Consider the following 21,932-nt stretch of genomic DNA (forward strand, 5'->3'; position numbering starts at 1 on the left):
CACAGTTAGTAAGTGTCAAGTGTCTGAGGCTGGATTTAAACTCAGATCCTCCTGAATCCAGGGCTGATGCTTTATCCACTGTGCCATCTAGCTGCCCCATGAAAATTCATTTCATAAAAACTCAGTCAACAGATTTTTAAATTAATTATTATTATTATTATTATTTTTTGCGGGGCAATGGGGGTTGTGACTTGCCCAGGGTCACACAGCTAGTAAGTGTCAAGTGTCTGAGGCCGGATTTGAACTCAGGAACTCCTGAATCCAGGGCCGGTGCTTTATCAGTCAACAGATTTTTAAAAATTACAAACTTGAAATGTCTTAAAGGCAGCAAATGAAAAAATTAGAGACTCTTTCAAAATTGATATTTTCTTTCCATTTGAGAGCTAATAAGTGAACTGGATTTGCTACCTCAGGCAGCTGACAGTTACAGATATATGCAGGAGATTAACACAAATTCGAATAGTGCTTATCATGCTCATTTTAATTGAGAAAACAAAGGAGAAGAGGTAAGAAGAAGAAGAAACTCAACCTCAGAGGCCAAAAAGGCTCCACACATCACTGTGTTTGTTCTGAGTTCAGCACAGGCAACAGGGAGACTGTCCCCATCCTTCCCCCCATTGCCCCCCAAGGCTATGGGGGTTAAGTGACTTGCCAAGGGTCACACAGCTAGTAAGTGTCAAGTGTCTGAGGCCAGATTTGAACTCAGGTCCTCTGAAATCCAGGGCTGGTGCTTTATCCACTGTGCCACCTAGCTGCCCCAAGGGAGAGTGTCAAACTCCTAGAGCAACTTCTGGGAACAGTGGATGGTAAGCAACAAAAAACATATCAACCCCTGGAAACTTGTTCTTATTTTGGGGATAGGGATGGGGCAGAAAAGATAGTCCCTGCCTATTTGGCATGGACTCTCAATAGCATTAAACTCTTAGTATCTCCAGACAGTTGTAGCAGATGGCTTTTTCAGTCACATTGAATTGATGCCCACCATACATTGCTGATTTCACCTTCTGTTTTATAGGCTAAGATAGCATCTTCAGTGGCTCAGGCTATTTGCTGGATATCCCAGATGAGAGCTTGAAGTGGTCATCCCCTACAGTACAGACATATCAAGATGAATGTGGGACCCAGGCAACTCCACTGACACATGCTTGGTGGTTGTTTAACTGGGCAACAGGGGTTCAGGGAACTCATACGTCCAAAATTATCACCTGCATCCATGACCATTGTGGCTAGATAATTAGCGTTCTGCTTCTAGCAGAGACGTAGCAAGGGATGATGCTGTGGGTCTTCATGATGGAACTATGCCCATCAATTGGGGAATGGCTGAACAAGTTGTGGTATATGAATATAATGCGATACTATTGCACTGTAAGAAATGATGAGCAGGTGGATTTCAGAGAAACCTGGAAGGACTTACATAAACTGATGCTGAGTGAGACAAGCAGAACCAGGAGAACATTGTACACAGTATCAACAACATTGTGTGTTGATCAACCGTGATAGACTTGACTCTTCTCAGCAATACAATGGTTCCAAAGGACTCATGATGGAAAATGCTCTCCAAATCCAGAAAAAGAGAACTATGGAATCTAGATGCAGATTGAACCATACTATTTCTATTGTTTTTGTTTTTTGAGGTTTTTCCTTTTTGCTCTGATTTTTCTTTCACAGCATGACTAATGCAGAAATATGTTTAATGTGATTATACATATATAAGCTATATCAGATTGCCTGCTGTCTTGGGGAGGGGGGAAGGAAGGGGGGGAGGGAAAAAATTTAAAACTAGAAATCTTATAAAAACAAATGTTGAAAACTATTTCTACATGTAACTGGAAAATAATAAAATACTTTTATGAAAAAAAAATGATGGTACTGTGTTCTCGGTGGCAGAGATACATACAGAACCCACTGCACCCACTGAAGTAAACATGTCCCTGCTTCTCCAACCCTATTCCGACTAAATGCAATGTCATAGACCTCTTTGTCATGTGCCGTCAGCTGAGTCTTCATATGGCCAGATCCTAGATTCACTTGAACCTGACCAATATCCAGACCCCAGATAGTACAGGTTGTATCAATGCTAGAGGTAACTAAGAGATAAGGATTTACCTCGTTCCAGTCAAAGGCTTTTCCAATCCAGGGCTTGGCCCTCTTGGTTAGAGACTCCACTCTAGCTTATAGTGATTATTCAATATACTTCCCATTTTCAATATCTGAAGGCTAGACTATAAACTAGGTAATGGATTTTGGCAAAAGGCTGGTGTGAAGGGTGGGAAAGGGAAGAGGAGGGTAGTGAGTCTGAGTTGGGCTGGGGTAGCCGAGAGTGGGTGCTACACAAACCAAGGTAGAATGAACTTTGTTGGCTATCCTATCACATTGTTGTCTTAAATTGATTTTTCTGACATTAAAAGCCTTACACTTTAGTTGTTTAGCCATGTATTCCTTGTGCTGTATTATGGCATTGATTTAAAAAAAAAACCCCAGGATTTTGCATTTATATTCGGGACACTCTTCTTTTTTTAATTAAATTTTTTTTTTTTTGGCGGGGCAATGAGGGTTAAGTGACTTGCCCAGGGTCACACAGCTAGTAAGTGTCAAATGTCTGAGGCCGGATTTGAACTCAGGTCCTCTTGAATCCAGGACTGGTGCTTTATCCTGAACCACCTAGCTGCCCCTAGGACACTCTTCTTTACTTGAGTGGACCTATGATCCAATTCATTTGAAAATTCTTCCAAATGATGCAGATTTTTCCCTATTCATGCATACCCATTTTGTCCAACTCTTTTAAAAAATTATTATTTATTGGAGCAGCTAGGTGGCACGGGCACAGTGAATAAAGCACTGGCCCTGGATTCAGGAGTACCTGAGTTCAAATCTGACCTCAGACACTTGACATTTAGTAGCTGTGTGACCCTGGGCAAGTCACTTAACCCCAATTGCCTCACCAAAAAAAATTATTATTTATTTTTTAGTATTGTTTTCTTTTTAAATGTTGAGTTTTGAATTCTCTCCTTCCCTTCTTTCATCCACTGAGAAGGCAAGTAAATTGATATCAATTGATTATACATATGAAAATTACATTTCTATATTAGCCATATCATAAAAATGTTTTAAAAAAGAAAGCAAGAAACTTATACCTGAATTTGCACTCAGAGTTCAACAATTGTTTCTCTGGAGGTGGATAGGGTTTTTTTCACCATGAGTCATTTGGAAGTATCTCAGATCATTATATTGATAAGAGTCTTTCACAGTTGATCAACATTACAACATTCTTGTTATTATACATAATAATCTCCCAGTTCTTCTCACTTCACTTTGCATCAGTTCATAGAGATCTTGCCATGTTTTTTTTTCTGAAACCACCCCTCCTATCCTTTCTTATAGCACAAAAGTACTCCATCACAATCATATTCTCAACTTATTCAGCTATTTCCCAAATGCTGAGTATCTCTTCAATTTCCAGTTCTTTGTCACTACAAAAAGAGCTGCTATAAATATATTTGTAGATATAGGTCCTTTTCCTTTCTCTTTGATCTCTTTGGGGTGCACACTTAGTAGTGGTATTTCTGCGTCAAAGAGTATGCCCAGTTTTTATAGTCTTTTGAGGATAGTTCCAAATTGTTCTTTAGAATGGTTGGACCAATTCACAATTCTACCAACAGTTTATTATTATACCTATTTTCCTTATCCTCTCTAGTATTTGTCATTTCTGATAAGTGTGAGGTAGTACCTCAGAGTTGTTTTAATTTGTATTTCTCTAATCAATAGTGATTTAGAGCATTTTTTCTATTTCATTAAATATCTACCACCCCCTACCCCAAAAGGATTATATTCAGTTTTGCTGGGTAAGTTATTCTTGGTTGTAATCTTTGCTTCTTTGCTTTCCAGAATATTATATTTTTTGCTCTTTTAACATGAAAGCTGCTAAATCTTGTGTGATTCTGACTGTTGCTCCATGATATTTGAATTTTTTTCCTTCTGGCTGCTTGACTTGGAAGCTCTGGAATTTAACTATAATATTCCTGGGACTTCTCATTTTAGGATTTTTTTCCAAAGGTAATCAGTAGATTCTTTCAATTTCTATTTTGTCCTTTGAAGCTAAGATATTGGGGCAGTTTTCCTTGATGATTTCTTGAAATATAATTTCTAGGTTCTTTTTTTTTTAATCATGGCTTTCAGATAGTTCAATAGTTCTTAAATTATCTCTCCTTGATGTATTTCCCAGGTCAGTTAGAGATATTTAATATTTTCTTCTATTTTTTCATTCTTTTGGTTTTGCTTTATTATTTATTGATGTATCATGGAGCCATTAGCTTCCATTTAACCAATTCTAATTTTTGTATAATAGTATTTTTTTCTCCCCAATTATATGTCAAAGATAATTTTTACCATTCTTTTTTTATGTACAATTTGTTCTTTATTGATTAAAGATGAGGGGAAATGTGCAGTAAAATATAAATTTAAAAAGAAAGCGTTCAGCCAAATATTTTGCATCTTTTGTAATTTACCACACACAATTGTATAGAGGAGCCTCCATGCTTTCCTATAGCATTGTTCTGGTTCTCAGACCCTACATTCCATGACTAGCATTAGCACTTATTCTGGGACTTACAGAAGTGAATGCCCTCATACTGCTCCCTTCCCCCACCCTAGTTACCTCAGGGATGACTTCCAGACCTAGGATCTCAGAACCAACAAAGGAGGACTCTTTTCAGCTATCCTGGGTCTTGGGGGAAGGAGCCACTTACTAGGCTGTCCCCTGTCCCACTGTGCAGTTTCCATCTTATAGTTTCTCAGCACCACCACACAAACAAGTCATCAGAAGCATGTGTACATGCCATATAATAATTATTGTTGTTATTATTATGAATGTCCTAGGGCTTTCAGCATTCATTTTTACAAGATTTTCCATTGCGAGTCCTTTGGAACTATCTTGGACCATTGTATTGCTGAGAAGAATCAAGTCTATTACAGTTGTACCACTCTATTTCTTCTGGGTCTCAGGGATGAATCAACTTGCTTCAAAGCCTTTCATGGACTCAACTTCCACACCTTTCAAAACTCACAAGGTTTTAGCCTCTACTCTCCACCTAAAATGAAAGAACAAATGCCAAGGGAAAGACTGGAAGTCCATCATCACAGGCCACATGTCAGCTTCAGAGCAGGAAGGCCCAAGGCCTCTCTCCCTTATAGATTTGTTTCTCACTATCACTAGACTAGTGACAGCAGAAAGATTTAGCTAAACAAGGGATAATTTCCAAAAGACTAATGCCTTTTGAGTGCTCCCTACTTCTGGCTCTTCAGCCAATCAAAGAGGCTGCTACTAGGGTTAGCAGAACAGAACCAGTTACAGAATATCTGCACATGCTACAAATCCCTCCAATCCCATATCATCACAATTCCCCCAGAATCGGGTTCCCCAGCCTCTTCCACTTAGGGACTTGCATCAGTGAAGCATGCTAATGCCTGCTCACAAGGGCTGGGCTCACTGGCTTATTCTCAGTTACTTCTGTAAATGCGGAAAGTTCCTGTAGTTCTTTCCATGTAGGATTACTGCAAGGACAAAATGAGACAATGTATGTAAAGTACTTTGAAAACCTTAACATTACATAGAAATGTCAGTTATTCATTTGCTCTCTTAATTTGCTCTTGTATTTGTGTTCATTTTTACAGAATGCTATTTGATTAATGTTTATTTGAGTATGTGGTTCCTTTCATGAAAACTTTATTGCAAATACAGGTATACTTTTCTGCTAGCAATCTCCTCTAGCAAGTCTAACTTTATTCTTCCTTCTTGCTTCTGTCTGTTTTGCATCAGTGATGTAGTGTCTATATCTCTTCCAGAATTATATCTATATTTTCTCTTCTGTTTTCTAAGAAAATGTATTTATTTCTGTAAAGACATCAGAAAGGATGGGCCTTCCTCTAACTTTTACTTTAAAAGCAGGACAGCTAGGTGACACCGTGGATAAAACACTGGCCCTGGAGTCAGGAGGACCTGAGTTCAAATCCAGCCTCAGACACTTGATACTTTCTAGCTGTGTGACCCTGGGTAAGTTACTTAACCCGGATTGCCTCAAACATCCAGGGGTATCTCCAGTCATCCTGATGTGTATCTTGCCACTGGACCCAGATGGCTCCAGAGGAGAAAGTGAGGCTGGTGACTTTGCACAGCCCTGCTTCACTAAATCTAATTTACTGCAAGTCATGATATCACTTCCAGATGTCATGGCCCTATTTGAGAACGAAGGACAGGCAACAATTTTGAAACCTTCTCAGACAAAAGTCATTGCTTTTGAGACTCTACTCAAAGGCTGGTACTGAAAGTACTGACTTTTGCAGAAATCTGGCCCAACCACATTCTTCAACAAAGCAGAATTAAGCAATGTTTTATCTGGTCCCCTCTCATCCTTTGGAGAAACTTGCAGGAAGCTCAGGTGTTCACTTCAACTTAGCAAACATTGAGTAAGTCTCTGCTAGTTCATGGAATCATAGTATTTCAAGCCCAAAGAGACCTTCAGGCCATTTTGTCCTTGGAAGGGGCATGACCTGAATGATTCATGATTCTTTATTTGGTTCACGAGACAGAACTTGCCCAAAGTGATGAAATTAAAATGCAATCCAGTGGAGCTCCAGATGAATACAAATTCCAGCCTTTTGTAGCTGGGTTTTTGTCCTCTCCAGCTGCCTGGGAGATGGTAATGTGTAGATAGCTGCTAAATGAACTATCTGTTTCTTTGGAGTTATAATGCAGAGCATTTCTCTTTCTTTGCATTCATACTCTAGTAAAGTCTACGGCAATTGTCCATTGTCGGTCTCTACATTTTTGTAATTTTTCAAAGGCCTAACACACAAATGCCTTTTGTTGGGGGTTGGGTAAATTGAGATTGAGTTTAACAATTTTTTCATCTAATTGCTTTTAACAAAGATATAGTGTGGACTGGGATGTTTCCTACCTTTGTATCTCCAGTGTCTGGCACAGAGTCCAACTTAGCAGCTACTTCAGAAATAAATGTTGGTTGAATTTAACCAAACTGAACATCAAAACTTTGGATATCAAATGATAATTTTAAGCAATTACTGAGACATCTCTGTTTTTTGTAGTAATGAGTTAATGTTTACAACATGTACAAGTCAGTTGTGACTAATTAGATGCTTTTCTGGGTGTTTCTTGTGAGTCACATCAGATTGCAAATGTCCCCATATAGCACAGTGACATGTATCAAACGGGAATGGGAACCCAGGAAAAAGTGGGACCCTGTTTGCATGTGTGTGTATGTGTGTGTGTTTGTGTACATGCACACATATGCATCTACATGTGCACTCAGGAACCTCAATGACCTTGGAGCCACTTCTGCTGTGCCAAGGTGCCCTCAGATACATGGCTCCAAACTTTATAACCTGTGGCTTTTTGGCTCATTTATTGGTTTCTGTATTTCTCTATCAAAGGGAAAAGGTCGGGGCAGCTAGGTGGCGCAGTGGATAGAGCACTGGCCCTGGAGTCAGGAGTACCTGAGTTCAAATCCGGCCTCAGACACTTAACACTTACTAGCTGTGTGACCCTGGGCAAGTCACTTAACCCCAATTGCCTCACTTAAAAAAAAAATTTAAAAAGGAAAAGGTCTATCACCTCAGCATATCCTTATGGATAAACACTCTAGAAAATTATTTTTGTTAATGAATTCACTCTCCCTTGTTGATTCTCCATGAAGATTGTGTTGTTAAAAAAAAATCTAAATCTGTTTTGTATGAGCATACATGTATAACTTGTATTGAATTGCTTGATTTCTTAGGGAGGGATGAGGAGGGATTGAGGAAGAAAATTTGGAACACAGAGTTTTAAAAAACCGATGTGAAAAAAAATTTGTTGTCTTTTTTACATGTAACTTGGGGAAAATTCTAAATAAATAAATAAATAATTTAAAAAAATCTAAATCTCCTCTTCTCGTTGGGCTTTGGCTTCCCCTTTTCTCTATCCCACTCCAAGCATCCATTGCCTAATAAACTCATAGTAAATGACCACCTAATTTTAAATAACTATGGCAAATAGCATAAAGGTGAAATTAAGCAATTAAAGAAATAAACTTCAAATACCAACTTATTTTGGCTCGCAGCCAAGAATGGCACAAAAAACAACTATCTACCTTCCATACCCCTCTGCCCACAGAATTAGAGAGTAAAAGATAAAATGTTTGGCAGACAGGTAAATGGAAAGCAGCTTCCCTCCTCCAGAAATAGAGTGAGTGGGGATAGTAGCAAAGGGATTCCAGATATGACTAAGGTAATTGCACCAATTGCTCTTTGACTCTGGCAGGTGTCAACTCATCCTTCTCTCACATATACTTGGTCAATAAGTCTCCTTTGTCCTTCCTCCCCATTTCTCCTATCAATTATAATCTTCAGGTGAACAATAGTTTCAGGCCAGCATCACTCTGATACATGATTGAATGGTCCAGAATGGAATTTTGAAGAGTACTCTGTCCTGATTCCAGTCATTGTCTAGTGGATGGCTTGGCTTTTCTGTGAAAATCCTTCATGGTCAAAGCCATGGGAATTCTGGGTAATGTTTATTCTCTTGCAGGCAGACCCTTCAGCCCCTTAAAATGTAAACCACAATGGCTTTTATGAGAGAGGGGTAGATCTATACCTGACATAAGTTTTTTCCTTGAGCACTCCCTTAGTTATTTTAATCCTTTTTAATGGATTTCCAAGCCCTAGACTATGCAATTCCAGGTGGGCATTTTAAGTCCTCTTCAACTAAACTGGCCTTGTTGTTGTTCCTCAAACATGGGCACTATCTCCCATCTCTGTGCCTTTGAACTCACAGTCTCCCATGCTTGGAATGCTCTCCCTTCCCACCACCACCTCTTGGAATACTTAATTTCCTTCAAACTTCAGTTCAAATGCCATTTCCTGCATAACACCTTCCCTGATCCCCTTATAGTCAGTTAACAGTCAACAAGTATTTAGCAAGTAATTGCTAGGTGCTAGATAATATGCTAAGTGTTGGAGATAGAAATGAAAGCAAAACCTGCTCTTTATGTGGTGGCAAGGAATTGGAAGATGAGGGGATGCCCATCAATTGGGGAATGGCTGGACAAGTTGTGGTATATGAATACAATGGAATACTATTGTGCTGTAAGAAATGATGAGCAGGAGGAGTTCAGAGAAACCTGGAGGGTCTTGCATGGGCTGATGATGAGTGAGATGAGCAGAACCAGAAGAACATTGTACACAGTATCATCAATACTGAGTGTTGATCTACTGTGATGGACTATATTCTTCTCACCAATGCAATGGTTCAGAAGAGTTCCAGGGAACTCATGATAGAAGAGGATCTCCAAATCCAGGAAAAAAAAAAGAACTGTGGAGTATAGATGCTGAATGAACCATACTATTTCTTTTGTTTTTGGTGCTGATGTTTTTCTATTTTGAGGTTTTTCCTTATTGCTCTGATTTTTCTCTTATAACATGACTAATGCAGAAATATGTTTAATGTTATTATGTGTATACATATATATATATAAAACCTATGTCAGATTACCTGCTGTCTAGGGGAGGGGGGGAGGGGAGGGAGGGAGAAAAATCTGAAATTGGAAAGCTTGTATAAACAAAAGTTGAGAACTATCTTTACATGTAACGGGAAAAAATAAAATACTTTATTAATTTAAAAAAAGAAATGAAAGCAAAACCAAAGATAGTTCCTCCCCTCAAGGAGCATACATTCTAATGGGAGAGGTGAGGCAAGGGATGGTATCTGTACACCATGGTAAAATCCAGAGGGTCAGAAGCAGAACTGGAAGAGGAATGAAGGATGGATTGAGGTGCTTCTTCAAAAAGGAGCTCATCAACGGGAGCAGCTAGGTGGCACAGTGGATAAAGCACTGTCCCTGGATTCAGGAGGACCTGAGTTCAAATTCGGCTTCAGACACTTGACACTAGCTGTGTGACCCTGGACAAGTCACTTAACCCTCATTGCCCTGCCCCCCCCCCAAAAAAAGTCTTTGCCAACAAAATTTCATCTGTGTGTGGGACCTAGAGTTGGGGGGGAAAGTCTCAGTTTCTGCTTAAATTTCCATCACTTACCTTTCCATCACTTATGTTGCACCCAGAAGAGATCCCCAGCCTGTATGTTAGATCAGTCCAATAAGGCTATCCTAGTCATTTGTATTTAATTAGGGCCACTTTTTACAGCAATTTCAATAATGGCTCTTTGTGAATTCCAGGAGTTTTAAAATGTCTCTTGGTGCAGTGGATAAAGCACTGGCCTTAGATGCAGGAGGACCTGAGTTCAAATCCAGCCTCAGACACTTGACACTTATTAGCTGTGTGACCCTGGGCAAGTCACTTTCCCCCATTGCTTCACTAAAAAAAAAAGTCTCTTGATTAATTTCTCCCACACATTTCCATTCTTCCTTTTCATGTCAAAGATATCTTTGGAAAAGTGATTATATAGTCTTTACAGTAGGGAGAGGAGGAGGAGAAATTCTACAAAAGATGTATTCAAAAGAGATTTATTAAAGGACATTCTTACAGCCAGCTAGAGATAGGAGTGGGATGCTGTGGTGCTTCAAATATGCATCCAGATGAAGAGGGTGATGATGGTGGCATGGCATCTACAGCAATGGCTCCCCATCTTTATGTTTTTGTGAAGCAAAATTCCCATCTTTGATGTGTATTAGGAATGGTCCCTCCTTTTGGGTGATTGGTGGTTATTATCTGTTCTGTTTCCAGATCTATGCTATATGATCTTTGATTCCAGTAATTGATTGAGGGTAATAAACCTATCTGATTTGAATGTTTCCCAAGGTATTTGAAATTAGCTAGCAAAGGGGATGTGGCTTTAATCTATGATCCTAGATGATTTGGGCCCATGTAGGCACATCCATGAATATACAATTGGAGAATTAGATGATGATATTCTTGGCTAGTTTCCAGTGTAAAAGCCACAGGATATAGATATAGATATTGAAGATATAGATATATAGATAGAGCTATAGTAAACAATTAAGATGGGCATGAGTCTTCTTTGGAAGTCTTGCCTCTAAAACAGGCAAAAATTGCTTATCAGTGCCAGGAGGTTGGCTTTTGGGTTATTGTCTCAAGTGAAGATCAAAAGCCCTTTTGTGAAATATTTATAGGATTCTATAAATGAATACTAACTCAGGGATTCTATAGGGGAAAGAGAAAAAACATTTTGTATAGAAAGACCCCAGAAAAAAAAATTTTAAAAGAAAAAAGAAAGATCCTAGAAAGAGGAGACATTATCAATTAATTTCTCTCTGTATATATATATGTATATATATATATATATATATATATATATATATATATATATATATATTCCTTCCTTCTTCCTTCCTTCTTTGTTTGTTTGTTTCCTTCTTTCTTTCTTCCAAATTCTCTCTCTCCGTCCTCTGGGCATTTTCTCTATCTGTCTCCCTATGCCTAGAATGTTCTCCTTTCTCATCTCTTTGTACTGCCTTTTCTGGCTTCCTTCAAGTCCCAACTAAAACCCCACTTTCTACAAGAAGCCCTTCCCAATCCCTCTTAAATTTAGTTTCTTCCTTCCACTAATTATTTCCCATTTATCCTATACAGAACTTGCTTGTACACTTCGGCTTGCTTGTTGTTTTCTCCATTAGATTGTGAGCTCCTTGAGGGCAAGGACTGCTTTTTGGTTTTCTTTGTATTTCCCAGCCCTTAGCACAGTGGCTGGCACACGAGAGGCATGCAATTAATATTTATTGACTTACTAATATGCTTGCCTTTAATATGTCAGTTTGTCTAAAAACAAGCCACCTCACATCACTATAGTGGAAAGATGATTGAACTTGATTTTTTTTCTTTTTCTTTTTGTGAAGCAATTGGGGTTAAGTGACTTGTCTAGGGTCACACAGCTAGCAAGTGTCAAGTGTCTGAGGCCGGATCTCAACTCAGGACCTCCTAAATCCAGGGCCAATGCTCAATCCACTGTGCCACCTAGCTGTCCCGATGATTAAACTTGTAATCAGGAAACCTGGGTTTGACTTCCAGGTCTTACACTAAGTTAACAAATCTGAAACTTGGGGATAATAATATCTACATTCCCAAACTGTGAGCTGCCTAGTACTGCACACCTGAACCTTAGCAGGAACTATGCCTGACAGCTTTATTTACAAAGTAAAAGGGCAGCTAGATGGCGCAGTGGTAAAGCACCGGCCCTGAATTCAGGAGTACCTGAGTTCAAATCTGACCTCAGACACTTGACACTTACTAGCTGTGTGACCCTGGGCAAGTCACTTAACCCCCATTGCCCAGCAACCCCCCCCCCAAAAACAAACAAACAAACAAAAACCAAAGTAAAAGTCAGTTACTCCCCCTCAGTGCGACCCCTATGCTGGTGATTTGATTTATCTTCTATTGTAGGTGGAAATTATTTCTTAATTAATGTATATTTAATATCTTGAGATATTGCAAAACTCTAGGAAAAGATTACTTCCCTTAGGAGGGGAAGACAACTGGAGCATGACTCAGTGTGCTGTGAATTTAGAGTAGCAATCTAGATGACAAAGGTATGAAATTTTAATTGCACCCTGTGGGTATTAATCATTCCAGATCTATGAATGGGCTAGGAGTTAAGCTGTCCGTAGAAAGCATCCTCAGGCCAGAAACTGGAAAATAGTTGTAGATAGAATATGGGATATTGGCTTTGATAGAAGAAAAGAAAGGCAGCTTTCTATAGTTTCAGAGAACTATTTAAAAAAAAAAAGGAACCCACAAAGATGAGACTTTTAAATCACAACCATGAATGACAATACTCCAAATTCCTAATAATAAGAGAAATGTGAATCAAACCAACCCTGAGTCTTGAAGGAGGTAAAGGATTAAATTCAATATATTCAAAAGAGAACTCAACCTCTTTCTCCCTGAATCTGCCTTTCCTTTAAATGTTCCTATTTCTGTTGAGGTCACTAACTTTTTCCTACGCTCTCAAGTTTATCACCTCACAGTCATACTTGACTCTGCTCTCTGTCATAATCATCCCTCCTACTCCCTATATCTAGTAAGTTTCCAAGACTTACCTATTCTACTTCCACATTTCTTGCATCAATTCTTCTTTTCTGACTCAAAGTTATCACCTTAATTCATTAATCTTTTATTTGGATTATTACAATTGTCTCATTGTTGGCCTCCCTCCTTCTAGTCAGAATCACAGCATCTCAAAGTTTAAAGAAATTTCAAGAGCTATTGTACCTGAACAAAATCCATTTCTACAGTATTCACAAGTAATCTCTCCCCTTTCCAATACATCATCCAAAAAGATGCTAAAATAATTTTTTTTTTTTACTGGCAAAAGTTCTGACCTGTTACTCCCTATTCAAAAACCCTTCTGTGGCTCTCCATTGTTCACAAGATAAAATTCAAATTCTTTAAAATGGGATTTAGGGTTCTCTAAAATATGGATCCTATGTACTTTTTTGCCTTACTTACACTTATTTCCTACCTATTTTCCTATCTCAGCTCAGACACTTACTAGCTGTGTGACCCTAGGCCAGTCACTTAACCCCAATTGCCTTAAACATCTGGGGCCATCTCCAATTTTTCTGACACATATCTTGCCAATGGACCCAGATGGCTCTGGAGGAGAGAGTGAGGTTGGTGTCCTTGCACAGCCCCACCCCCTCACTTAAATCCAATTCACTGCAAGTCATGACATCATTCCTGATGTCATGGTCCTCTTTGAGATGAAGGACAAACAATAACAACTATTTCCTACCTTCATGCATCTAGACAAGTCATTCTCCATGCCTAAAATGTTCTCTTTCCTCTTTACATGGGAATTTTGACCCTCCTTCAAAGCTCAGTTCAGCTACCACTTCCTTCCTGAAGCCTTCTCTGATTCTCCCCAGTTGTTCCTTCTGTCCCCTGCCTAAATTTTCCTTGTACTTTACTTATTTGTGTATTTGTTATGTTCCCCCAGCAAAATGTAAGCTCCCTGAAGTCAAGTACTGTTCCATTTTTGTTTTTGTTCTCCACTAGGCAGTGGAGGCACTAAGAAGCTCATTAAATTGAACTGAATTGAGAAACATTAATGCTGGATCTACAGATTTAGTCTACATTGATTTGATAAATTAATTTATGTGAGTGGATGAGATAAAAAAGAGAGAGTATGGGAAGAGACTGGAACCCAGGAAAGAACCTTGGGGGATACCTACATTGAAGGGGGTGAGAGATAGATGATAAAGTGATAAAAATCATAGGCCAAACCAGGAAAAAACCAACAACAAAAAACAACTGTCCCCTAAAAGATGTTTATAGACTAACATACTAGCAATCACATTATCCTTTTCCCCATAATTCTTTCTTATTTCCCTTTTTGTGTATGTGATATGAATTGGTTGCTGTTTTTGATTTTTAACTACCAAGTTGTGGAGTCCATTGGAACCAACAGTTAAGAAATCACTGGTAACTTTCGAGAAAGCAGATACTGTGGAGTCAAAGATTTGGAAATGAGATTGCTAGGACAGGACTTAAACTTTTTCCATTCTCAACCCCTTTTTACCTGAGAAATTTTTACTAGATCCTGGGTATATAGGTATTTTATTGTTGCCAAATTTTTTTTGACCCCCACATTGTTACTTGACTCCTTAAGGGGTCAAGACCCACAGTTTAATAAGCTAGGTGCTAGGGGATGAGAAGTGAGAGTGGTGATGAGGAAGTGTATATTACTTCTTTTAGAGTTCTAGCAGTTAAAGGGAGGGAAATATTGGACTTTAGGAACTAGAAAGTTGAAGTGAAGGTTTTGGTTTTGGTTTTTTGTGTTTTTAAGGATGGGAAAATCCTAGGCATACCCATATAGGAAACGGGGAAGGAATTAGTAGATAGGAAGAAACTGAAGAGAGATAGATAGAATCCCCTTTGGAACAAACCCCTGGAAGACATGAAGGGATCAAAGGAACAAGTCGAGAAGCAAGTCTTGTCAATAGGGTCAACTCATAGCATAAAGTTAGCATCAAGGAGGGAGAGCAACTGTGAATATATAAAAGACTCTGAGATGTAGGATAGAAATGAGAGAGCTCATGATGGAGTGTCTCTATTTTCTTAGTAAAGTAAAAATTGAAGTCATAAGAAGGATGACTTCAGAAAGGCCTGGAAAGACATGCATGAAATGAGGTATTGTGAAGTGAGCAGAACCAAGAGAACATTGCACACAGAGACAACAATATTGTTTGATGAAGAACTGTGAATGACTTGATTATTCTCAACAATACAATGATCCAAGACAATCCCAAAGGACTATTGATGAAACATACCATCCATCTCCAAAGAAAGAACTGATGTTGATGGAACAGACAGAAGCAAGCTATTTTTCACTCTCTTTCATTTTTTCCTTTTAATCAAGTTTTCTTGTACAAAATGACAAATATGGTAATGTTTTACATAATCATACATGTATAACCATATCTGATTGCTTGGTGCCTCAGGGAGGGAGGAGGGGAGGGAAAGAGAGATAAAAATTGGAACCAAAAACTATAAATAAAAATGTTTACTACCAAAAAAAAAGTGAGGTCATCAGCTGAGAGAAATGTGTGTGTGGTAAAATACCTATATACCCAGGATCTAGTAAAAATTTCTTGGGTGAAAAGGGCTTGAGAATGGAAAAAGTTTAAGTCCATCCCTTGTAGAGAGAACATTTTGGAGAGAGAAATTTTATAACAGAGACTTCATTGGTTAGCTAAACAAGAACAGGAACAGAGAAAATGAATGGTGGCAGATGATTCAACTGGCAAGGTAGAAATGGTGATAGAAGAAGGAGTCAAGGGATTCAAGGATAAAAGATGGCGCAGGTCCTTGACTGAGGTCTTGTTATTATAAGCCATCGCAATCATAGAATTAGAGCTGGAATGGACTGTGAAAGCTGTCATTTTACAGAATAGAAAAATGAAGGACAGAATTTAAGTGACTTGCTCAGAGTGATAAAGCTAGTAAGTATCTAAGACAGGATGTGAACCCAGATCTTTCTCATTCCAAGTCTGATGCCACATACACGACACAATAATGCCTTTGCATCATGGCACCCCAACTGTGTGCTAGTACGACCTATTAGACTTTCTGATACCATCTATGCCTTTTCTTAGATTTATTTCCACAAATGGTAGAAAAAGAAAGATTTTTCTTTGGGAACTGTGGGGAGAAGTGAAGACTCAGCACAATAAGCATCCAAATTCATAGAGTACCATCCCACAGAACATGTTCAGAGTTGTACTTCCTGGTTCTAGGGGAGGACAAGTATACATACTTAAATATGTAAAATAATTATATATAAAATAAACAGATACATTTTTGAGAGGGAAGCACTAGACGTTGGGAATGAGGATCAAGAAAGACCTTATGGAGGGGGTGGTGTTTGAGCTAAAATTTGAAGGAAATGAGAGATTCTAAGGGGCAGAGGTGGATGGTGAGAAGCAAAAGAGAGTCTAACTATGGCCATTAAAATACACACACAGACACACACAAACACACACACACAGACACACACAAACACACACACACAGACACACACACACACACTAACCAATCATTTTATCAAGTAACTTCAGGAAAATCAGGCAAATGACTGGTTGGGAACCAGTCCCCTGGTACACTGACTGACTGACTCTGTGTGTGTGTTTGTGTGTGTGTGTGTGTGTGTGTGTGTGTGTGTGTGTGTGTATGTACATAGGAACCTAGATTTAAAGGTAGAAGAGCTGTTAGGTTCATCTAGTCCAGCTCCCTCATTTTACAGATGAGGACACTGAGGCACAGTGTGGTGAAGTGACCTGCCTAATGTCATACAGGTGGTTAGTTAGTGGCAGGGCTGGGATTTTAACCCAGGCTAATTCCAAATCCAATCCTCTTTCTGCTTTGCCATGTTGTCTGTAAACCCAGCTTGTTTCTTAAATGTTTATTTGCACTCCTTCCTTAGAGCTAAACATTGCCCCCTTAAAGGGTTTAACTGAGTCCAAATTGAAGGTCCTAGACCTTCTCCCCAGCTGTCTCAGCTGCTCTCAGGAATTCTGTGGCAGCTTCCAGTCAGCTGCCCCCTCAATTTTGGTCCTGGATCAGTGATTCAGAAAACATCTTTCTCCACCCCCTCCTCACCCCATTCATCTCTCCCCACCCTCTTTACTAGCTCTAATCCTGTGGCTTCCTTAAGCCCTCTCTACTAAATTAAAATTGTGAGTAGCCCTTCCGAAATGCTGCTTATACAGTTTTCTCATTTGGGAAGGGATACTTAGACCCTGGGCACTACATCAAGGAAGTGGCTCATTGCTTTAGCATTCTGTGTATTTATTATTGGTGTGGATTATTGGAGACCAGAGACATGGAAGCAACATTTAAAAACTGATTAAAGGGTTTCTGTAGATCTTTGCCCTCTGTGGTTTCTTCTTGAATTAGATAAAGAATTGATTTGTGATTTCTTTGGTATAGGGAACTCCCATAAGAAGAAACTCCCTCTACCAATGCAAATTAGCACCTTCTCTGAGAGTCTTAGAATAAGAATCTTAGAGAGTAGCTTAGAACAATGAAAGGTTAGTTGACTTGCGCAGAGCCAATATGTGTCAGAGTGGGCTAATTCTTCCTGAATTATAAATATTTTCCAAGGTCCAGCAGTTCTATTTCCCTTTGATGAAAGTTCCTCTTCCCTTGTCTTCCTTGGTAACTCAGAATCTCTTTATCCCAGAGAGGTATTGACGCTAAAGCATCTGAGCGCACTCGCACACACACACATGCTTCTAGGCCTCTAGAGACAGAATTCCTTCAGTAGACTCCCAAATAGTCTTCTCCTTCCTCACACCCTCGGCTGGTTTGAACCACCCAGAGCAGGGCCAGAAGTGCCCCCTCCCGGGCTCCCGACCTATTTCTGTGAGACCATCTGAAATGCAGGCTGGGCCCAACAGCGGCAGCAGCCCACTGGAGGAATGTTGGGCCAGATGGATTCCATTCTAACAGCTGAAGAGGGATAGCCCTGCAGCACTGGCTATGGATGTGTTTACTCATCTTGAGAAATCTGGGCTGGGACAAGGCAGAAAACACACCCAGAAAGCTTTGAGTCCCTAGCCTCTCTCTGTGCTTTATCGGGGCTCTTTCTCCCCCTAAATCTCCAAAGTGCTGTTGAGGACAGGGCCAGTTACTGTCTTTGGAACCTCAATTGACTTTCAGGTCTATGTGAGATAAGGATGAGGGAGGTCAGGGCAGCCATGAGCCAGGCCTCATTCCTGCTAGTAGCCAGCATTAAATAACCTGTTTCACGGTCTGTGTGTTAAGCACTGTGGTCAGCCCATTGAAAGATTAGCTTATCTGCTGCTGCTGATACTGCCACCAACACAATACTACTCTGCCCTGCTCTGCACAAAACAAATTTAAAAAATGCCTTTGTAGGCAAAATACAGAAAAGACACATACTCTGGCTTGCATTGGTAGAGAGATTTGGGACTTTTATAGGACACAACAAAGAGAAACCCAGTGGCCCAATGTTGGGCCTGGAGCCAGGAAGACTAAGGTTCAAATTTTAATTGTGTGGCTTGGGACAAGTCTCACACCCCTATCTTTAAGATTACTACGGGGGGGGGGGGGCAGCTAGGTGGTGCAGTGGATAAAGCACTGGCCCTGGAGTCAGGAGTACCTGAGTTCAAATCCGACCTCAGACACTTAACACTTACTAGCGGTGTGACCCTGGGCAAGTCACTTAACCCCAAATGCCTCACTAAAAAAAAAAAAGATTACTATCGGGAGGGCAGCTAGGTGACCCAGTGGATAAAGCACTGGCCCTGGATTCAGGAGGACGTAAGTTCAAATCTGGCCTCAGACACTTGACACTTACTAGCTGTGTGACCCTGGGCAAGTCACTTAACCCTCATTGCCGGGGGAAGGGGGGTGGGGGAGGTAGGGATAGATTACTACCAAGATTCTTAACTTGTTTTGTGGATCTTTCTGGGAACCTGAAGAAGCCCATGAACCCCTTTTCAGAATAATGTTTTTAAATGCATAAAATACATATTACAAAGAAAACCATTTACATTTAAACAGTCAACTAGCATTTATTAAGTGCCTACGATGTGCCAAGAATTGTGCTAAGTGCTACAGATATAAAAATATTTAAAAATCAAGTTCACAGACCTCAGGTGAAGGAAATTTGATTTATCACATTGCAGATGGGAAGGAATTCCCACACTAGGAATCACAGATCCTGGACCTATTGAGGTAAGAGGCGAGTTCCCTCATGTTACAATTGAGGAAACTAGGACAAAAGAAGGGTAAATGACTGGCCAAGATCAAATAGGACATACATGTCTGAGGTGGGATTTGAACCTAGATTTTATGACTCCCAGGTTAGTGCTGCTACAAAGGCCACTGGTGTCCCTAATGGGGCCCCAAGATCATAGGACAATCACCAATAAATATCACCTTTTCATCTAGGCAGTAACCCTGGGAAAGATGTGAACTCCCTTTTTTTTTTTTTATTATATCACATATGTTTGGTGGAAAGCAAGTATTTGTAAAAGGCTTCATAATGTGCCCTGTTTCCTCAAGAAAAAGAATTGACAATGAATAGCTTGATTTTCTTTTTCTAGAAACAGAGAGAGTAACAGGCTGGTAAGAAACAATTTCTGAATAGCGGGGCTCAGAGTGTTGACACAGCTTCTTTCCTCTAATAGAATCAATGTTGTGAATGCAACAAAGATAGGGCTTTTGGTAAGAGACTTAAGGAGCAACTGACAATATAAATATGAATGGGGAAAATATATTGCAAGAGTCTTTCTCCCCCCCTCCCCAGCCCTGTGTGGGGGGGTGTCTAGTGGAAAATGTCCATGACTAAAAATTGAAAGACCCTGGTGCCATCCCTGAACAGCCTTTTATTTAAGTTTTATCTTAGATTCCTTACAGATGTGAGGATATCCATAAGGACTGATGCTTCAGCAACACCATTTTGAAAAGCTAAATCTACATTTCTTTATATATATATATACATATATATGAATTATTATTTTTTTTGTGTGTGAGGCAACTGGGGTTAAGTGACTTGCCCAGGGTCACACAGCCAGTAAGTGTCAAGTGTCTGAGGCTGGATCTGAACCCAGGTCCTCCTGAATCCAGGGCTGGTGCTCTCTATCCACTGTGCCACCTAGCTGCCCCTGAATTATTTTTTTAATAAGAATAGACTAGTAATTCAATTTTGTATCCTTTAAGCTACTTGTTTGACTATTGTGGTATAAGCCAAAGGGAGTTATTCATTAGCAGGAAGATTAAAATAAGAAATGAACCATAGATCTTTTGGACTTAAGCATCTGGGTCTATTTTAGAACTGGAAGGAAAGAAAATATTTATCTCTGTTTGATAGATTGAGTGTCTGTGCGTGCCTGTGGAGAATGTTCTTCACCAAAGCTATGTGACCTGCTCTAGAGTCTCAAAACTTTATGTTGTTTTTAACAGCCCTGAGGATTTAAATGTATTTCCCAAGTTATTCCCGCTCCCCCATTCTTTCTTTTTTTTTCCTCTTTTTTTTGCAGGGCAATAAGGGTTAAGTGACTTGCCCAGGGTCACACAGCTAGTAAGTGTCAAGTGTCTGAGGCCGGATTTGAACTCAGCTCCTCCTGAATCCAGGGTCGGTGCTCTATCCACACTGTGCCACCTAGTGCCCCCTCCCCCTGTTATTTCAATGGAAGTCCTTTCCCTGGCATACACACCTTCCCCCCTCCATATTTGTTTTATAGGAATACTAATTTGAAGGTAGTTCAGTTATCATAAGAGTTTTCCTTTGGGTCTGATGATTTCCAAGGGGACCTACCACCTCAGTTCCTGATCACCAGCTTCAAAGTTAATCTCTCTTCCTTATAGCAGTGTCCAATCTTGCATAAAATCTGAAAATACCTGCAGGAACAAAGCTGATTGTGACGTGGGCATGTATGACACAAGATGTACTTGTATTATGGCCGAGTTTACGCATGTAGAAACAGATGAGTGGTTCACAGTGGCTCAAGGCTGTTTTCATTCATCCATTCAACAATCCCTTTTTAAGGTGATACTGATGTGCAAAGGCACCGTGCCAATTACTCTTGAGGATACAAAGATGAATGAGGCACAATCTGTTTCCTTAAGGCACTTCCAATTTAGTTGAATAGTTGGTTCCCAGTCTATAAGTTCTTTAAAACCACCTCTCCAGGGCAGCTATGTGGTGCAGTGAGTGGAAGCACTGGCCCTAGATTCAGGAGGACCTGAGTTCAAATCCGACCTCAGACACTTGACCCTGAGCAAGTCACTTAACCCTCGTTGCCCCACAAAAAAACCAAAACCAAACCAAAAAACAACTCTCAAATGTTAGAATGACAGGGATAATCAGGAAATATAAACCTAAATGTGTAAGAAGATACATTAACTAAAGCATATACTAAACACTGTGCAATCATTTTAATATTTAATTAACAAGACTTCAATAATCCATTAATTTTCTTTGGTCCTGACCTGTGAGTTCATTTGATATCGAGCAAGCGTGTTAACCCAGAGAGAAATGGATCCCTGTGGGTAACATATTGACTTAAAAAACCAGTAATTATTAACTATAAGTTACTATATTACTGAATAACTATATTAACTATAACTAAGTAATTAACTATATCATATTGTATTTTTTTATTTTGCTAAATATTTTCCAATTATGTTTTAATCTGGTTGGTGAGTTTTGTAGGCAGCTTGAGGCTAACTTAGTTCGACAGCTCTGGGGCAACATGGGCTCTCCCTGCACTGCTACAGAGAGCAACTTGTCTGTCATTGGCAGTCATATAATGTACCTAATGCACTGAAAGGTTGTTACTTCCCATCACCACACAGGCACAGACTTGAAATAAGAACCATGTCATGCTGCTTCTCGTTCATTAAGAATATTAATTAATGGGGCAGCTAGATGGCGCAGT

The 21,932-nt window shown here is 39.6% G+C and overlaps 1 pseudogene; it reads right to left on the minus strand.

Moving 5' to 3' along the window:
• Positions 1-914: 914 nt before the first annotated feature.
• Positions 915-20,968, minus strand: LOC122747501 (annotated as a pseudogene).
• Positions 20,969-21,932: the final 964 nt, after the last annotated feature.

This window comes from Dromiciops gliroides, chromosome 1 (assembly GCF_019393635.1).
Source record: "Dromiciops gliroides isolate mDroGli1 chromosome 1, mDroGli1.pri, whole genome shotgun sequence".
NCBI classification, from domain to species: Eukaryota; Metazoa; Chordata; class Mammalia; order Microbiotheria; family Microbiotheriidae; genus Dromiciops; species Dromiciops gliroides.